The sequence below is a fragment of the Rhodamnia argentea genome, chromosome 5 (genome assembly GCF_020921035.1).
Source record: "Rhodamnia argentea isolate NSW1041297 chromosome 5, ASM2092103v1, whole genome shotgun sequence".
NCBI classification, from domain to species: domain Eukaryota; kingdom Viridiplantae; phylum Streptophyta; class Magnoliopsida; order Myrtales; family Myrtaceae; genus Rhodamnia; species Rhodamnia argentea.
In genome coordinates, this window is record NC_063154.1 from 1,024,534 (window position 1) to 1,041,904 (window position 17,371).

A 17,371-nucleotide genomic window follows, 5' to 3' on the forward strand; every position below is an offset into this window, starting at 1 on the left:
ATAGATTCTGCAAGGCTGCAAACCAATAAAAGAAAGTGGGGAAAAGTACACTAGAAGTGCCATAATTTGTGTACGGCGTTCACTTGAGTGCCATAACTTTCAAAACGTTCACTTAAATGCCGTAACTTTCAAAATCGTTCACTTGAATGCTATGTCGGAGAAAAATCGTTCACTTGAGTGCTACAATAACTTTTCCGACGTGCCACGTCAGCTTTCCGGTGTGCTACAGTAACTTTTCGTGCGTGCCACGTCAGCTTTCCGGCGTGTTACAGTAACTTTTCCGGCATGCCACGTCAGCTTTTCCGGCTGCCACATTAATATGGCACTCAAGTGAACGATTTTTGAAAGTTATGGCATTTAAGTGAACGTTTTGAAAGTTATGACACTCAAGTGAACGTTGTACAAAAGTTATCGCACTTCTAGTGTACTTTCCCAAGAAAGTGAAAGAAAAGAAAATCTTAGCAAAAGACATCAGCAAAATTGCGAGACAAAAGAAGTGCCATACTTTGCTAGACAGCTAGATTTCATAACTAATCCCTTTGTTATCAGTGTCGTCACGCAGCTCCATCCACTGTACCAGTCCCTTGGAGAGCTTCCAAATTGACCAGGTTTCCTTTTCCTTTTTTCTGGACTAAGAACAGAGTGATGTGGTTACAGAACGAACTGTTAAACTCCGAATTCAGAGAAAAACAAAAAGATTAAATAACCTACACAATTGGCGCCCGAGAAAGTCCACTAGCTTCAGCTGCATCAATAAGTTCTTGCTTACACATGAATTCATCCCCGTTCGAGGTTGCCCTGAAGAATAAACCAACTGAAAAATTAAATTTGCAGTCACTACGAAATATAAAGCTGAGAAGACGAGACATTCTCTACCTATAAAAAGTAATCAGTAATGCCTAGGCAACAGAATTCTTTTTGGGAAGATAACGCTTGGTTCCTTTGGCATTCTTACCTTTGACAAAAAGATCTAGCTAATTTCTTTGGGATAACCAATGAATTCAACATCTCGAACTAGGTGAATCACTTATGATCCCTACGCTAAGTAAAATGTAGATATTTAGTTCAAGAAGAATGCATTTAGACTACCCCGAGGATATCGATGTATGGACAGCTTAGTCCTACTGAGAATTGCTATATCTGATAGCAAAACATAACTTGCAAGTAACGTTACACTGCTGTTGACACCTGATTTTTGATCATTTTATTTTTTAAAAATTAATTAAAAATAAAAAAAAAAAATCGTAAAATCACAAAATCAACTTTGAAAGCCTTGGCCCAGACTTAGGAACCAATTTTGAACAAAATTATTTTTCATAATTTTTTGAATTTCTTTTAGGGAAAATTTCAATTAAGAGAGCCCCACCGGTTGTGGGGCAATGAGAATCGTCGTTTGGGTCGCCAGCACCTTGGTTGGGGCCGACGACCCCACCGACCGGTCGCCATCTAGGTCCCCGGTAGCCCTCGCCCTAGTCTGGCCGAGGGCTGTGGCCCTCCCTCGGACCCGGGCATGGGCCAGCGACCCTCTCGCAATCGTGGCGAGGTTGTCATTTCATGCGATGGGTTTCGGATGGGGACAGCCGCTTCTTTCCTGGCATGAAAACCTGCCCGAGAAGGAAGAGGTCTTCATCCTTCCTCATGGAGAGGATAAGGAGGACATCCATGTAGTTCCAGGTTTGCCTGCCTCTGCTATGAAGATCCTCCAAGAGGAGATGATGCGGATATAGAAACGATTAAGGCACTTTTCACTTAATGCTGCCACTTTCTTGTGTTTGATCCGAAATTCTGACGTATTCTCTTCGAGTATCTGTTTTGAGACATTTGACAAGTAAATCCTGTAGCATCTTCTCGAAATGACTAATCATTAAAGGGAGGTTCTGTTAACCCATGTCATGAATCGACTAGCTTAAGAAAGAATCCTTGGATCCGAAACTAACTAAAGAAAGGACTTATGTGTAGTCGAAATCCAGATTAGTACATCCAATCTGCAGTTCAATCGATTACATTCGGATTGAAGTGATCTAATTTATCTTTTTACTGATTAAGTCATTTCAATTCTGTCACATTATCCTCAAGAAATATACCAAGTCTGTGCATTTTATCAAACCCAAATTACACATATTCGAAGCCAAGATAAATCACATGCTCTCTCCAGATTGGTGTTCCCATGGTGTGTTGCTCTCACAACTAAAGTCAAAACTACACACAACGCCTCTGCAGTCTACGCTTCTCATTTTGGCCGGTGACGAGTGCGGGCAAGAATAGGTTTCTCTTCTAAAGAGACCTCAGCATAATCACCTTCATCCGCGTCCTTTATTGCTTGATTAATTGCAAGCTGGATCAGAGAAATGTAAATTCTGTTACACTAGGGTGAGCCTCTTCACAAAGAGGTAGAAACATCGACAGACTACTATCTTATCAACAAGTTATTTGTCTGGTTTGTACGGATGAAATCATCCGTGCTGGTCTTCCACCATCGAAGATATGAAAAACCCACATCTTCATGTAATGCAAGAGTTCATTGGCATGACGGCAAATGCCAAAAAAAAAAAAAAAAAAGAGAAAGTACCCAGTACAAGGAGAAAAAAAGCCATCTTATGGAAGAAAGAAGTGGTTGCAACTTAATCTGGCATAAGAATTGTGAAGGCAAAAACTTCATCTGAGGCTTGTCCAAAATCCGAGAAAGGTATGATCCCTTGCCACTACCATACATAAAAGAGCAAACAGACATCCAAAAGGTAACGAGAGTACAGACGAGAAAATAGCGCGGCGTACATATGCAATCCTGTCTGCAAAGAAAAACTTCTCTATCTTGAAGTCGAAAACTCACAACAGAGTTCGACCCCCAAAAAAAAAACAAAAACGCTCACAACAGAGAAAAGGAAAGCAGACTATATCCTTGTTTTACACAAATTAAATTATATCCTTATTGGTCCGTTCATCTCCTGGCAACCTACTGTCCTTTAACGCGCAAATCAAGGCGATAGCAATGCTCAGCAGACTTAGCCATGAATGACTGGAATTCTATAAGAAATGGCCAACCAGAAAAGATCGAGGGGTTTCGTTATGTCAGTAACATTACATCCTCGTGGCGAGCAGCGAAGCTGTCGACTAACCAGCTAAAGCTAAAAGATAAGAAACATGAATTGCAACATTCCCTAGCAAACATGAATTGCCCATTCAATGTTTCAATGCAAGAAGAGAAAATCTTCTGTTTCAATTCTCGACAAGAAATGGATGTTGTTAAATATGTCTTGAATTTTATGTACTTTGTCCGGTTCATCACCTGACCCGACATATATTTTTTTGTGCGGCCCAAAGGTGGAGAAAAACTTGAGATTTAGTTCGTGACGTGGAGAATCAGGCTGATAGGCCCAATTTGGAGCAAACGAACAAATCTCTATAGCGGTTCGAACAGATCTCTATGGGGGTTCGGAGGCAATGCCCCCGAGAAAACTTTTTGGGCTCCATTTATACTGCGGCTAGGGTTTTTTCGTTTAGATTGAGGATAGAGATTTGTGAGCCGTGTGCTTTTGCTCGATTGATAAGACCGACTTCTGTAATCTGTATTCTCTTTGATTATAATGAAATCTTGTTTTGCCTTGCCCGTGGATGTAGATCACCTTGATCGAACCACGTAAATCCTTGTGTTCTGTGTTTGCTTTTCGCATTTGTTACAATAGATGTCATCAGCATTATACCAGCTCTCTAATATAGAAGAAAATGTGAAAATTATATATGTACATTTGTGCGAATTGCAGTCTTTTACAAGCAAAACACAACCAGCTTCACAGGACACCGCACCCAGAAAAAGCCAAGACTTTACTCTTAGTAACTCGAAATTGATTCACGATTTTAGAAAGCGGGTTTCACACCTTGGGAATCGAACTGCGAAGCAATAAGAGCAAGTGTCGTATTGATATCATCAAGTAATTAGGCTTAGAGAATGCTCCTCGAGGTCACTTGTTAAACCAATTCAGAAAATTTACCATTTTTAATAATTGGATTTTCTCGTGCTATACACAACTATTTCAACGATTGAGCGAACGACAAGTATCACCTGCATCACCAAGGTGATGCTTAAAAGTCATCACCTCCTCAAAACCAGGAAAAAATCAGCAGGAAATCCAGAGACGAACGACCTAAGAATCGAGGGAGAATGGAGTATCTACCTCCTCGAGGAAATCTCTATCGAGCTTATCAGTGATCTTTATGGAGGCGAAGATGGTGATGACGAGGATCGAGAGGGGAAATGTGAACACGAACACGTAGCTACTCGAGCTCTGGCCGGCGCGAGCCACCAACTGGACGCCCCTATCTGTGCACCGAGGTTTCCCACAAGAGAGTCCGACCGGCGGCGAGGATCACACGTGCGGAGGGTTGAGGGACGCACGTGCGGGGAGAGCGTGGGAGAGAGAGTGGCAGTTGAAGCAGGGGAGGGGGCTCGCCATGGTGTGTCGTGGGGCGAGCCATCGCCTCTTATCCCTTCACCTATCTTCATTTGCCACGGCGCGCGCCACGATGGCACATTGCCAAAATCCCCCTAACCTTTTCCGACTCCGTTCCACATTTACTGTCTAAATCCTAATCAAGCAAGTCACTTAGAAAGAAACTACATTTGGTAGCCAATGAAAATCGGGATATGATAAAATCTGGAGGAGGAGGCGGAGGACGGCGAGGAGAGTGAGATGGAATTTACCGGTGCCGGCAATAGTAATTCAATCTATCTGATCATCCACATTCAATCCAGCCTGTATATCCGTATTTTGCCAAACATTGTATAAGATATTACAGATCCCATATTTATCCATTCCAATCCATATCATATCCCAAAAAAAATATAAAAAAAATCCAGACTTTGTTTCAATTTGTTACCATGAAGAGCTTTTCCCGAATTAGTTTTTCGCAAATTTATATGTTTGGTTCCATGAAAAATTACTAGTTACATTTATCGCCAATGAAAGCACACACACTTTCATTTTTCCAAGCATAACAAGTCTCCTAACAAAGCTCGTATGGTACAAATGATGACAACTCTAGGATGAAAAACCACACCAGCCTCACAAAGCACAATACCAATTATCCCAATTGAGATGCAAACACCTGAAAACGTTTTCAGTCATATTTTTCAGCATGTTATTAAACAAATAAACACTAACTATTTTTTCTTGAAAATAATTTTCACTAAAAACGTTTTCCTTTTTCATTACATTTTTCGAGAAATAAATGTACCCTAACCAAATATAGGAATTTTTTTGGCCGACAACGAATTAATAGAGATTAGTAAAGAAAATTAGTAGAGCATTTGAAAAATTACTATCTTGCATTTAAAATTACCTATCACGGATCAAAAGTTCGTGCTCGAAGGATTTTCGTGGGTCAAATTTTTTTTTTTTTTTTTATAGTTCTTTATCTTAAATCAAGCAAGCTTCACTGAAAATGCAAGTTCAGTAAAAAGGGGGTGAGAAAAACGAAATGGGACTTGTAGAAAAACCCCAGCATCTGTTTCTTTGTCTGTTTAACTTTTATATATGTCGGAATTTTTATGTAGAGAGTGAGAGAGATGGAGCAATTCCACGGAACTTTAAATGTGAGTAAAGAGAGTAACAAGAATTGACTGCTTTTCTGTTAAAAGACTCGCTGGAATTGGAAACACCAGCAGATGATGAACAGCACCTCTGTTGAAAAGACTTGCTGGAATTGGAAACTCTAGCAGATGATGAACAGCACATTCTTTATTTTTATTTTTTTTCAATAGTCTTATTTTTAGCTTACCACTTCCAGTACTACAGACTGACTAGCAACTACCAATAATACACAGTGCCCATCTTGAACAATGCTGGTATCAGTTCTCGCTCCAGAGTCCACATTAACATGCATGGCATGTGGTCGATCTTTGTCTATTCTCTTTCATATTGTTGCTCGATCAGGGGGCAACCACCGACCTCCAGGCGTGAAAGAGTGGCCGGAAGCCCCTCGATAGGCAAAGAGTGGAGCTTCCGACAATCTTTAAGCCTAAGTTCTTCCAGGGATGTCAGGTTCTGCTACAAGCTAGTTCGAAACTCGAGGTTCCGAAGCCTTCCCAGGTGAAGGCTGGTGAGAGTGGGAGAAGCATCCACTCGGGGAAAGTTGAAAGAGTCGAGCATCCACTTAATTTATCAAGCTAGTTCAGTCTATGCAGGCCCCAGTCGGTCAAGAGATTACTGTTCTCGCAATCTTTGATGGGTAAACCGCCTTCTTGGAAGGACTCGATTCCTGGACAGACTGAAATGCACAGTTCCCGAAGAGTAGTCAGATTCTGTATTTGCTCGGGCAATGCCCTAGGTTCTCGCTGTTCAGGACATTGAGCCTTTTGAGATTGACCATTGGAAGTCCCCCTTCAGGGAAGGATGCTAGACTCGGACACCCTTCGATCTCAAAATAATCTAGAACAGCGAGCTTGTGCAGATCATTGGGTAAGGACTTGAGACCAGTGCAGTTGCCGACACGAAAAGATTCGAGAAACAGCTACAGATGGTCAGCACTTGCAGGGCAGTCCTTGATCGTCAACTCTTGAAGAGATGTGAGGCCCTGAAGCGCGGTTGGTAGTGTCTGCAGACTATGACAAAGCTCCAACTCCAAATACTCAATATCGTTGGTGAGATGTTGCTCTTTCTTGGTCAAAGCAATCAATTGTGGACAATAGCGAATTAGCATACTCTGGACGGAAGTCAACTGCTGAAGCCCGCCATCATCTCCGCACAGATAGTTAAGATCAGCGCAATCTGTGATACTTAAACGCTTGAGCTGTGTCAAATGTTGCATCAGACCCGGGTTGAAATGAGTGAAGTTTGTGATCTAACCAATTTTCAACGAGAGAAGTGAGCTCATTTCGAGGGCGGTTCCAAGTGATAACGCGTTGCATCCTCGAATGTCTAGTTGATGGAGCAGAGGAAGCCTTGGGAGTGGAGACGCCCACCGCTTGCATTCATGAGTCGCAAGTTTCTCGGAAGATGGTCGGTAGTTTGGTCAGGTAGAAGAGATGCCCACGGCTTGCATTCTATCACGCCAATTGCACTTTTGCATTCTCGGAAGATGGTCGGGTAGTTTGGTCAGGTAGAAGAGATGCTGTTGTTTTTCAAAGAACAGAAGGAGAATTGACAGCGAAAGCTGTATTTTTTTTTGCAGCAAAACTATATTATGCAGCAAGACAGAATGTATTGGAAGGGGACTTCTCTGTTTTATTCAGAAAAACTGAAAATGCTTAAATAGACTAAAAGCTTTTCCATAAACACACGTTGCCCACTAACTAACAGCTTGCTTGGTCCACAAAACCAGCAACAAACTAACAGAACAGTTAAACACTCATACAAAATAGGACTGACCAAGTAAAACACGAATAATTAACTCCTGGAAAATAGGACATCAACAAACTGACTCAACAGAAAATAGATAGTGCAGCCTTGATACAACAACAGATGCCCACCGCTTGCATTCATGAGAACGCAAAGAGCCCCTGCCGCCCCTGCCACTCGCTTTCTCCTATATAAAGGCCTCACTAGTTTCAACCCAAACACACAAAAACTCACAACCCCACATACCGAGAGAGAAGTAGTGAAGAAATGGAAAAGTTCGACCTCCTTTTATCGGCATTGCTGTGCGCAATGGGGATACGGATGGAAGAGTGCCGGTGACTGCCGGTGACTTCGACCCTGAGGTCTCTAAGCAAGATGAGCCTCCGCACAAAGAGTCCATGGCGTCCTTGGTTCCTCGGGGGTGAGGTGAGCCGGCTTATTTGTTTTCACATCAACCCGTTCTAGTTAGATTATAGTCGTCTTGGATCCCCTCCTCCTCGAAGGATCAATTGGCTCGATTTGCAGAACCAAAAGTAATCCGCGCCATCTTTTGACGCATTTAGGTCGGAGGGTATGTGCAAGTGTACGTGGGAGACTTGACGTTTGCAATTGGCGAAGAGAGAGAAACACAAAGAAAGAGTTGAGCTTGTTTGTTCTTTGGGGCTTAAACATGACGGTAATTTAATTGGATAAGTATTAGCAACGATTATGCGCCAATAGTACATGGAATGTGTTCAACTTTGGTTTTGTTTTCGTTAAGGATCGGCCTAATCCACAAAAAAGGAAAATGTGAAGAATCTGTGGAGCCTCACCATAAAATGTATATATTCCAATATGGTTCTTCCGTATTCTATCATATGTGAAAATGAGTTCAAGGCTCTCTTTTTTGCGGGCAAATGCCTTCACCTTGTTTATTTACTTTCCTCTTAACTAGGTCTCTTCCACGGACAAAGTCCACAAATTAACACATGCAAATATTCGACCAAAATTGGCTAGAATTCTTTACTTGGCTGTCACAAAATGAAATAATTACGACCTAGGTAGAAGTTAGAAGTGGTATATACTATAAAGTGAAGCACAAATTGATAGATTAGTGTTAAGTTAACATCAAAAACTGAAAAAACTTTTGGTAATGATTGACGAGTGACCGACTTTGTGAAAGCTTTGTAGTTTTTTCAAATGAAAAAGGGAAAAATTATCCCAGAAATCCTAAACCTATTGTACAATAGTCAATTCATCCCTAAACCTTTTGATTTAGTTAATTTATCCCTAAAAATTTTAACGACTTTCTAAAAATAGTCCTTTTGGCCAATTTTGACCGAAAATCTTTGGTGGACTACACTGGTAATTTCTAATAAATGTTATTGATTGTCTTTTCTTGTTCACTTTTCTTTTTTTCCTATTTCCTCGTCGGTCACTAGGGCCTTGGCAATGGCTAAAGGAGGTCACTGGCTAGAGGTGAGGGCTGTAATGGCCTCACCATCCCTTGCCTATGGCATCGACCATCACCGAGGCCCTGGTGACCGATGGAAGGAAATAGTAAAAAAGAAAAAGAAATAAATGTTGAAAAAATCGTCCAAGTCAATGCTAGTGGCAGCCGTGCCATGTAGGATGCTTGGATCCACTTTAACGATTGCCAGCCAAAATGGGCTGGAAGAATTGGAAGGTCAAAGAAACGAAACAGTGGAAGCTCTATCAAAAAAGCAAGATCAATTTGGATCCAGCAACAAGACAACTGCTTTGAGTCCTGTGTTAGAATCGGGACAGTTTCATGCCTTTTTTAAGGCTGTGCCGATTGACCCCCGATATTTCAACTTCTTCAATATCCACTCCGGCATTTTTGGAATCTGTTTCAATTTACCCCCGCTTTCGAGTCATATCAAATTCTCCTCAAAACTTCAATTGCATGCTCTCATGTGACTTTTATGGTGCCAGCTATAAAGGGCAACCGTGTGCAGGAAATTCAGGAGAGTTTACATGTCGCCCCCAGGCTTTTGCGATTATTAGAGATGATCCCGACACAAAACAATTTGTCCAGGTGGCTTTATCATGAATTTGATGATCAAGACGGGTCCTTTGTTTCAGGGCGGAATTTGAACTAACTGGCTCTTTCGATAATGCAAGAATTTTTCAATAATGTCTCCAAGTAAATCTCAGAAAATAGGTGTCCTTTGTTTGGGACTGCGTCATCCTCTCCTTCTCATCCCTTAGACGGTCTTGATGGATAAGCTGTACTCTGTAAAATGAGGAGGGGAGAGGAGACCATAGCATGTTTAGTTTGCATTATGATGGGCCAATTCATCACAAGTTCCTGTTGATATATTAGCACACACTGATCGTCCGACCGCATTTTACAACGGAATGAAGATGTGCTAAGCCCACATTTTAAGCACATGTGCATCCCGTGAGAAAATTTCACGTGTCACTGTCCATAGCTGCTTTGGCAGCAAGGCAATATAAGGAAATATGCTCGAGAAAATCTCCGTTCATTGGATTAAGGAGAGTGAACACTGAAATTACATTTCTCATGTGTTAAGGTGATTTTGTAGCATCTTGCATCCAAGAAACAAAGGGTATAAATAATTTGTCTGCTATTTTTCTAAGGGTGGCTCTTTTTCCACTCCCTTTATGCTTTAAACACTCCTTAGCACATTGTTTTGACAATATTAACCTTTATAGGTCCCACATTTTTTAAGCATTCTTCATTTGCTTTTCTTCTTCTTCTTTTTTATGCCACATTCTTTTGTACGTTCTCTCTTTCGAAAACACCCATCTAATGCCAATAATGGACAAATTTTTGACACCCCAACATTCATCACCGAATATGACAAAAAAAAAAAAGGATGTTCATCGTCATGGACACAAGCAATTGATGTACCTGAAGCCCGGATTTGGAGAAACCTATTCTTTACCCAACTAGTCCTCTTCCATACGCACTTCTTCAATTCAAAATTAAACAATAGACGCATGCGAGACAAACCAAGTAGCGGATGGGATCGCGTAATTCCCATCTTAGAAAGCCATTCCGTCGAACTAGATATAGAATCGACCAACTCTTTGTTATTCGTTTCTTAATTAGTTGATGAATGAAAGGCAACGTTAAAAAAAAAAAAAAATACAGATGTATGCACAAGACAGGATCCTTGGAGATGTCGAAAAACAAGGCCAACGTTATTCCCATATAGTATTCTCACTATATTTCTTCTTGAGCAACATGAAATTTGTTATTCAAGTTACATTGAAAACGGACATGTTATTCTTGGCCTGTATAACTTTTCGCCTCATCTCAAGGCTTGCTCTTCAACGGCTATTGGCTTCATGGCACGGTATAACCTGCAAACAATGGTAAATTTAATCATAACGTTGATAACTAAGTGTTTGAATGTCAAACAACATTCAGAAACTAGAGAAACGAGTAATCTCTCATTTTGATTACCTCCACACTGCATGCCGTGCTGGAGCGGATTCCCGCAGTACCTTGCAACATACACAACATTGCCCATTTCGAGTATTTGTTCGGTGTTGTGGGATATTTCCCTGCACACACAAGAAACGTCCGTGTCCTTCACGTATCGACAACACTCCTCAGAGGGTTTCATGAGCGGTTCTCCCTTGAGGACATATAACGAACAATTCTTCCACAGCTCGTCCATGTTGCCATGGCATTCCACTGCCAGGACGCTATGATAGCTTGCCGTCGCCATAAGTACTGCCACAAGCATCGCTGCGGCTTCTAAACGGATCGCCATTTCTTTTCCTTCGCTTCTCTCTTTGTTTGCGCTTGTGTTTGCTGTGCGTTGGAGTAAAGTCGATGCGATGTTTATATAGGAAGAGGGAGTGGCAGCCGTAGGGCGCTCTTTAAATTGTCCCCTAATAGACGGTAGTACTCTTGGTGTGACGCCACACAAAGAAAGCCTTCTTGTTTTCCTCTTTTGTGTTAGTTGTTCCCTAAAAAACGGTAGCACTCTTCGTGTGACCTAGACAAAGAAAGCAAGAATCCTTCTTTATGGTTTTCCTCTTTCGTGTGTGTTAGTCGCGTCATCTGAATCGCCCGGGTGTTAACTCGGAAAGGAGGGTAAGAAACTAGCTCGTCATTAGTGAGTTGCTCTTCAATCTTGATCTCTACGTGGGGCCAAGATTTCTTTTCCTCGATTCTTGATTGACCCAACTTTTCTCTCTCTTTCAATTCCTAATGTGTTACCCAATCATGCTAAGAGAGAATTGCGGCTCTTGTTGCCCCTTACTGCGAAGAATTTTTCAGTTGAGGAACTTGTTAACTGTTCAATGATCGATCGGTTTTATGTGACTCTTTTTGTGTATGGTGGTGGTTTTGGTTCTTGTTCCGCAACGTGGTTCATTTTGCTTATGGAGAGCTAGTTTTACCCTTGCGACCTCAGGTGACGGTTCATGGCGGCCATCACATAGTGGATAACTAGTTTTAATTTTGCCAAGTTTAAAGATTCTTTTAATTCAATAAAGAATTGCGCGCAAGCAACATGCAAGGAGGGGATCCTCTATTTTTAATGTAACAGAACATATTAGACTTTTAATTTTCTGATTTTTCGTTTATTTTTTATCCGTGAGATTTTCCATTTGGATGGGCGAAAATCCTACTATTTTCCATATGAAAGAAACCCCATTTCGTATTATCACGAGGACTATAATTCGATCAAAATGCAATCATCTCCAAGTCCAAGAAAAAAAAAATTGATTTGCTTTGTGATTGAAATGTAAAGGGAGGAGACTTACCCCGATTCTTGAGACCGAAATGCGCAATGCAAGCAAGAATTGGAAGGTCGAAGAAACGAAACAGTGGAAGCTCTATCAAAAAAGCAAGAACAGTTTGGATCCAGCAACAAGACAACTGCTTTGAGTCCGGTGTTAGAATCGGGATAGTTTCATCCCTTTTTTAAGTCTGTGCCGATTGACCCCCGATATTTCAACTTCTTCAATATCCACTCCGGCATTTTTGCAACCATGTGCAGGAAATTCAGGAGAGTTTACATTTCGCCCCTAGGCTTTTGCGATTATTAGAGATTATCCCGATACAAAACAATTTGTCCAGGTGACATTATTATGAATTTGATGATCAAGATGGGTCCTTTGTTTCGGGGTGGAATTTGGACTAACTGCCTCTGTCGATAAAGCAAGAATTTTTCAATAATGTCTCCAAGTAAATCTCAGAAAATAGGCGCCGCCCTCTTATTCAGTTTAGGCAGCTTCAATGCCATCCCAGATATCAAAGAGAGGTTCACCGTGGTGGGCGAGCCAAGGTGCACGCGAGAGTTTCTCTATTTCACACAACTAAGTATCAGAAAAAAAAGTAACAAAAATAATGTAATAGTCTCACTTTATCGTACTCTCGCACCGTGAAAAGTTTTTTTTTTTTTTTGGTAAGGTAAGGTGTATATTGACTTTTCAAAAGCGCTACATACAATAAAAAACTATATACCATCCTCGTACCTATGGAAACACGGACATGTGTCAATAGGTGCAAGGTTGTATAGGCAAAAAGGAGAGCTATACAAAGACAACACTGGCCGGACCAACCTACCCAACCGCTAGACAGCGGTATATATATCACCGAAACAAAAAGGCCAAAACAGTAGCCAAATCCCAGCAGAAAAGATCATGAAAAAAGGACGGGACAGTACATTAAGACACCACCGAACGGTCCCCGAAGATGGACTCGGATATACCCCACTTCGACTGGATACGCCTATTGCTCGGATTGTCCTCAATGCCGACAAAGGTGAGACCTTTGTCCCTTACTACCTTTTGTAGATGCTTGATGATGCCTGGTATAAATAGCGTTTTCTGTCTAAAGATGATGTTGTTTCTTTCGGTCCAGATGAGATAACAAAGTGCTCCAAGAGAGAAACGTGCAACATGGTGGGGGAAGGTATTACCTCCCAACCGAGGAACAATCCAACGCAAAAAATCCTGCTATGGCTGGTTGGTCCACGAGACATTACACTTAGAAGCCCAGAATAAAGCAAGTGAAGAAGTAACCGAACATCAAAAGAATAGATGATTTAAAGAATCTGGTCTAAGATGGCAAAAGGCACATGATCCTTCGGATATCCTGTGATAATTGAGCAGTAAAACTTGAGTTGGCAATCGATTACGAGTTGCAAGCCACAATAGAAAGGCATGTCTCGGTGCAATGGCTTTATCCCAAATAAACGAATGCCAATACACCACTTGACCCCTTGCTCTAACAACTTCCCAGGCCGACGAAACAGAGAAAGAACCCAAGGAATTGCCTTGCCAAATCATGCTATCCTGTCTATCTTCAGTATACACCCCTTGACCCCTCGCACCGTGAAAAGTTCAAGATGCCTTCCATCATAAAACTGCAATCTATAGACCCATTTTCTTTATTCGTTTCTATTGAGCATGGTTCGTCTGAAACATTCGATAAGCAAGTCCGCAAGGTAATACTTTCGCTCGCTCGCGATGGGTCTTTTTTTCTTTTCTTTTTCTTTATCAGGTTTCATCTCTTGAGCTTGTGATCCTTTCCAAAATGAGTTGAATTAGGAAAAGAAAAATTGTAGAGGCACCCTCGTTCCCCCATTCAACATGACTTATCCAGATTCTCCCTCAATTTTTCCAAGAGCTAAAAAAAAGAAACATACATGCCACACGACGAATACTAACCTGCTTCTGAAACAGGCCATAGGATGGCTAAAGGCCTTTTGGACAACATCTTACTGAATAATGGGCATGGCAGTGATTCAAAAAGCCATGGCATAGTGGGTTCTGATTCGCAAGGCTCACTTGGGGAGGGTATCGTTCAGGTTGTTGGGATTCATGGGAAGGGCCGTGGTCTGCCATGTAGGCTATTGTAGCCTTTTTCCACGTTAGATAATTGCCTTTAGCAGTTATCAGTTTTTAAATGTGATAAAAGATGATATCCTTGCAAATAAAAATGACGTTTCTCTTACGAAAAAGAAGAGTGACAAACGAAAAATGAGGCCTCCCGCTCTTGTTTCGAATGCAGGATCGGTAGATGACGGTACTCTCTCGCTGCATTGTACATTTAATTGTGAAAATGTATGTCCCTCGTGTGGTATATACTCTTTTACGATCGGTGATCCAAGTTGATTCTAGGGCACGTTCTCCGTATAATTCCGTTGCGTATGATGTGAGATACGATCAATTCTTTGGTATCAAAGCATTTGTCCTTGAATTTTGATCTTGTCTACTTTTATAATTGAATTATCTGAATATTAATGAATTTTGTGGGATTTTTGGGGAAATCGTTTTTGGGCTTTTCTGGCCGGCAGGATCTTTAGCCAATTCTTGCCAAATTCCCGCAAATCATGGCCCAGTTTCGGACAAATAGGGTTGGCTTGCCATGGGGAACAAAAGTCCTAAGTTGTCCCGACATTTGGTTGTTCGGCAGAGACGAATTTTGAAAAGGAAATTCGCAATTACGGTTTTTTGCGTCCTGAGTGGTTTTCGCCCAATTCAGGGTAAAATACTTCACTGTTTTCGTTGATTCTTGACCTATGTGGTCACGCCGGCGTGTTGAACAAAACCACTATTTATTTTGTTCGGATGTGGGGTACTGAAACAATGGGCCTAATTCAAGAAGCAATCAAAATGGTCACCGAGAGTTATGTCAGGTCGGTCATTGATTACTTTGAAATGAAATGATCGCGACCTACTCTTGCTTGCAGCGTCTTGATTAGTACCTGGTCAAGGTAGTCATTTCATAAGACAGATTTCGGCTGGGGAGAACCGCTAATTTCGGCGCCTGTGAATTTGCCTGACAAAGAAGTTATGTTGTCCCTTCCTCTTGGAAAGGATCAGAAAGGCATCAGTGTAGTTCTAGGTTTGCCTGCCCCTGCTATGAAGATTTTCCAGGAGGAGATGATGCGGATATAAGAAAGGTTAAGACCCTTTCACTTGATGCTGTTATTTTATGCGTTTTACCTTATATTTTAGATGTGATTTCTTGTGGATCTGCTTTGATACATTTGCAAAGTAAATCCTTTGGTATTTCTTTCATATAAAGGTGATGTTTTGTGGTTTGTTAGCAATTAACCCATCTCATGAACTAGTCAAATCTGTGTAAGAGACCAATTTGGTGGATGAGCAACACTGCAATGTTGGAAATGAAGTAATGGAAGCCCACTCGATTTTCCAAGGAGACGAAACATGATTAACTCATTATGGGGCTAATTTGAGATGCAATCAAGATTGTCACGCATAGCTATATCAGGTCGGCTTGTTCACTTTGAAATAAACCGAGGGTGTCCCCTGCTTGCGACTTCGTAATTAGTACTTGGTCAAGATTGTCAATTCATACGACGGATTTCGGCGGGGGAGAGCCGCTTCTTTCCAGGTACGAAAACCCGCCCAAGAAGGAAGAGATCTTGATCATTCCCCATGGGGAGGATAAGAAAGACATCAATGTAGTTCTAGGTTTGCCTGCCTCTGCTATGAAGGTCATCCAAGAGGAGATGATGTGGACATAGAAGTGATTAAGACACTTTTCACTTAATGCTGTTATTTTCCGCTTTTGATTCGAAATTCTGACGTGTTTTCTTTGAGGATCTGTTTTGAGACTATTTTTTTTTGTGGGTCGAACTTTGAGACATCTGAAAAGTAAATCCTGTTGCACTTCTCCAAAAGATTAACCAATAAAGGGAGGTTTTCAATTTATTAGCAATTAACCCACGTCATGAATCCACTAGCTTAAGAAAGAATCATTGGATTAGAAACTAACGAAGGAAAGGACTAGTTAAAGTGCAGTCGAAATTGACATTAGTACATCCAGGTTGCATTTCAATCGATTACATTCGGATTGCAGTGATATAATTTATCTTTTTACTGATTAAGTTATTCCAATCCATCTATCAAACCCAAATTACACATATTCAGAACCAAGATGAATCACATGAAACTACAAGCATGCTACTGCTCTCTCCAGATTGGTGTTCCCCATGGTGTGTTGGTCTCTCAACTAAAGTCAAAACTACGCACAACGCTGCTGCAGTCTACAATTGTCGTTTTGGCCGGTTGCGAGTGCGGGAAAGAACGGGTTTCTCTTCTAAAGAGACCTCAGCATCATCACCTTCATCCGCGTCCTTAATTGCTTGATTAATAGCAAGCTGGATCAGAGAAATGTAAATTCTGTTAAACTAGGGTGAGCCTCTTCACAGACACAGGTAAAAACATTGACAGACTACTATCTTATGAACAAGTTCTTTGTATTGTTTGTCCCAAGTGACCGATCAAATCAAACATGCTGGTCTTCCACCATCAAAGATATGAAAATCCCACATCTTTATGTAATTCAAGCATTCATTCGCATGAAGGCAAATGCAAAAAAAAATACCAGTACAAGCAGAGGCTTGTAACTTAATCTGGCATTAAAATTGTGAAGGCAAAAATTTCATCTGAGGCTTCTCCAAAATCTAAGAGGTATGATTCCTTGCCATTACCATACATAAAAGCTCAGACAGACATCCAAAAAGCTACGAGAGCACAAACGAGAAAATTGCGCGCCACACATACGCAATCCTGTATGCAAAGAAAAACTTCTATCTTAAGGTCGCAAACTCACAACAGAGGAAAGGAAAGCAGACTATATCCTTGTATTTCACAAACTAAACTATATCCTTATTGGTCCATTTATCTGCTGGCAACTCACTGTCCTTTGACGTGCAAATCAAGGTGATAGCAATACTCAGCAGACTTAGCCATGAATGTCTCGAACTCTTGGCCAACCTCGTGGTGGGCTGCGAGGCTATCGACTAATCAGCTCAAGCTAAAATAAAAGAAACATGAATTGCCCCATTCCCTAGCAAACATGAATTGCCCCTTGAATTTTCCACTGCAAGAAAGAAAATATTCTGGTTCTATTCTCCAAACGAGATGGATGTCATTAGCATTCTACCAGCTCTCGAATATTGTGAAACTCTGGAAACTAAATACGTATATTTGTGCGAATTACAGTCTTTCACAAGCAAAACACAACCAGCTTCACAGGACACTGCACTAGTAAAAGCCAAGACTTTACTCGC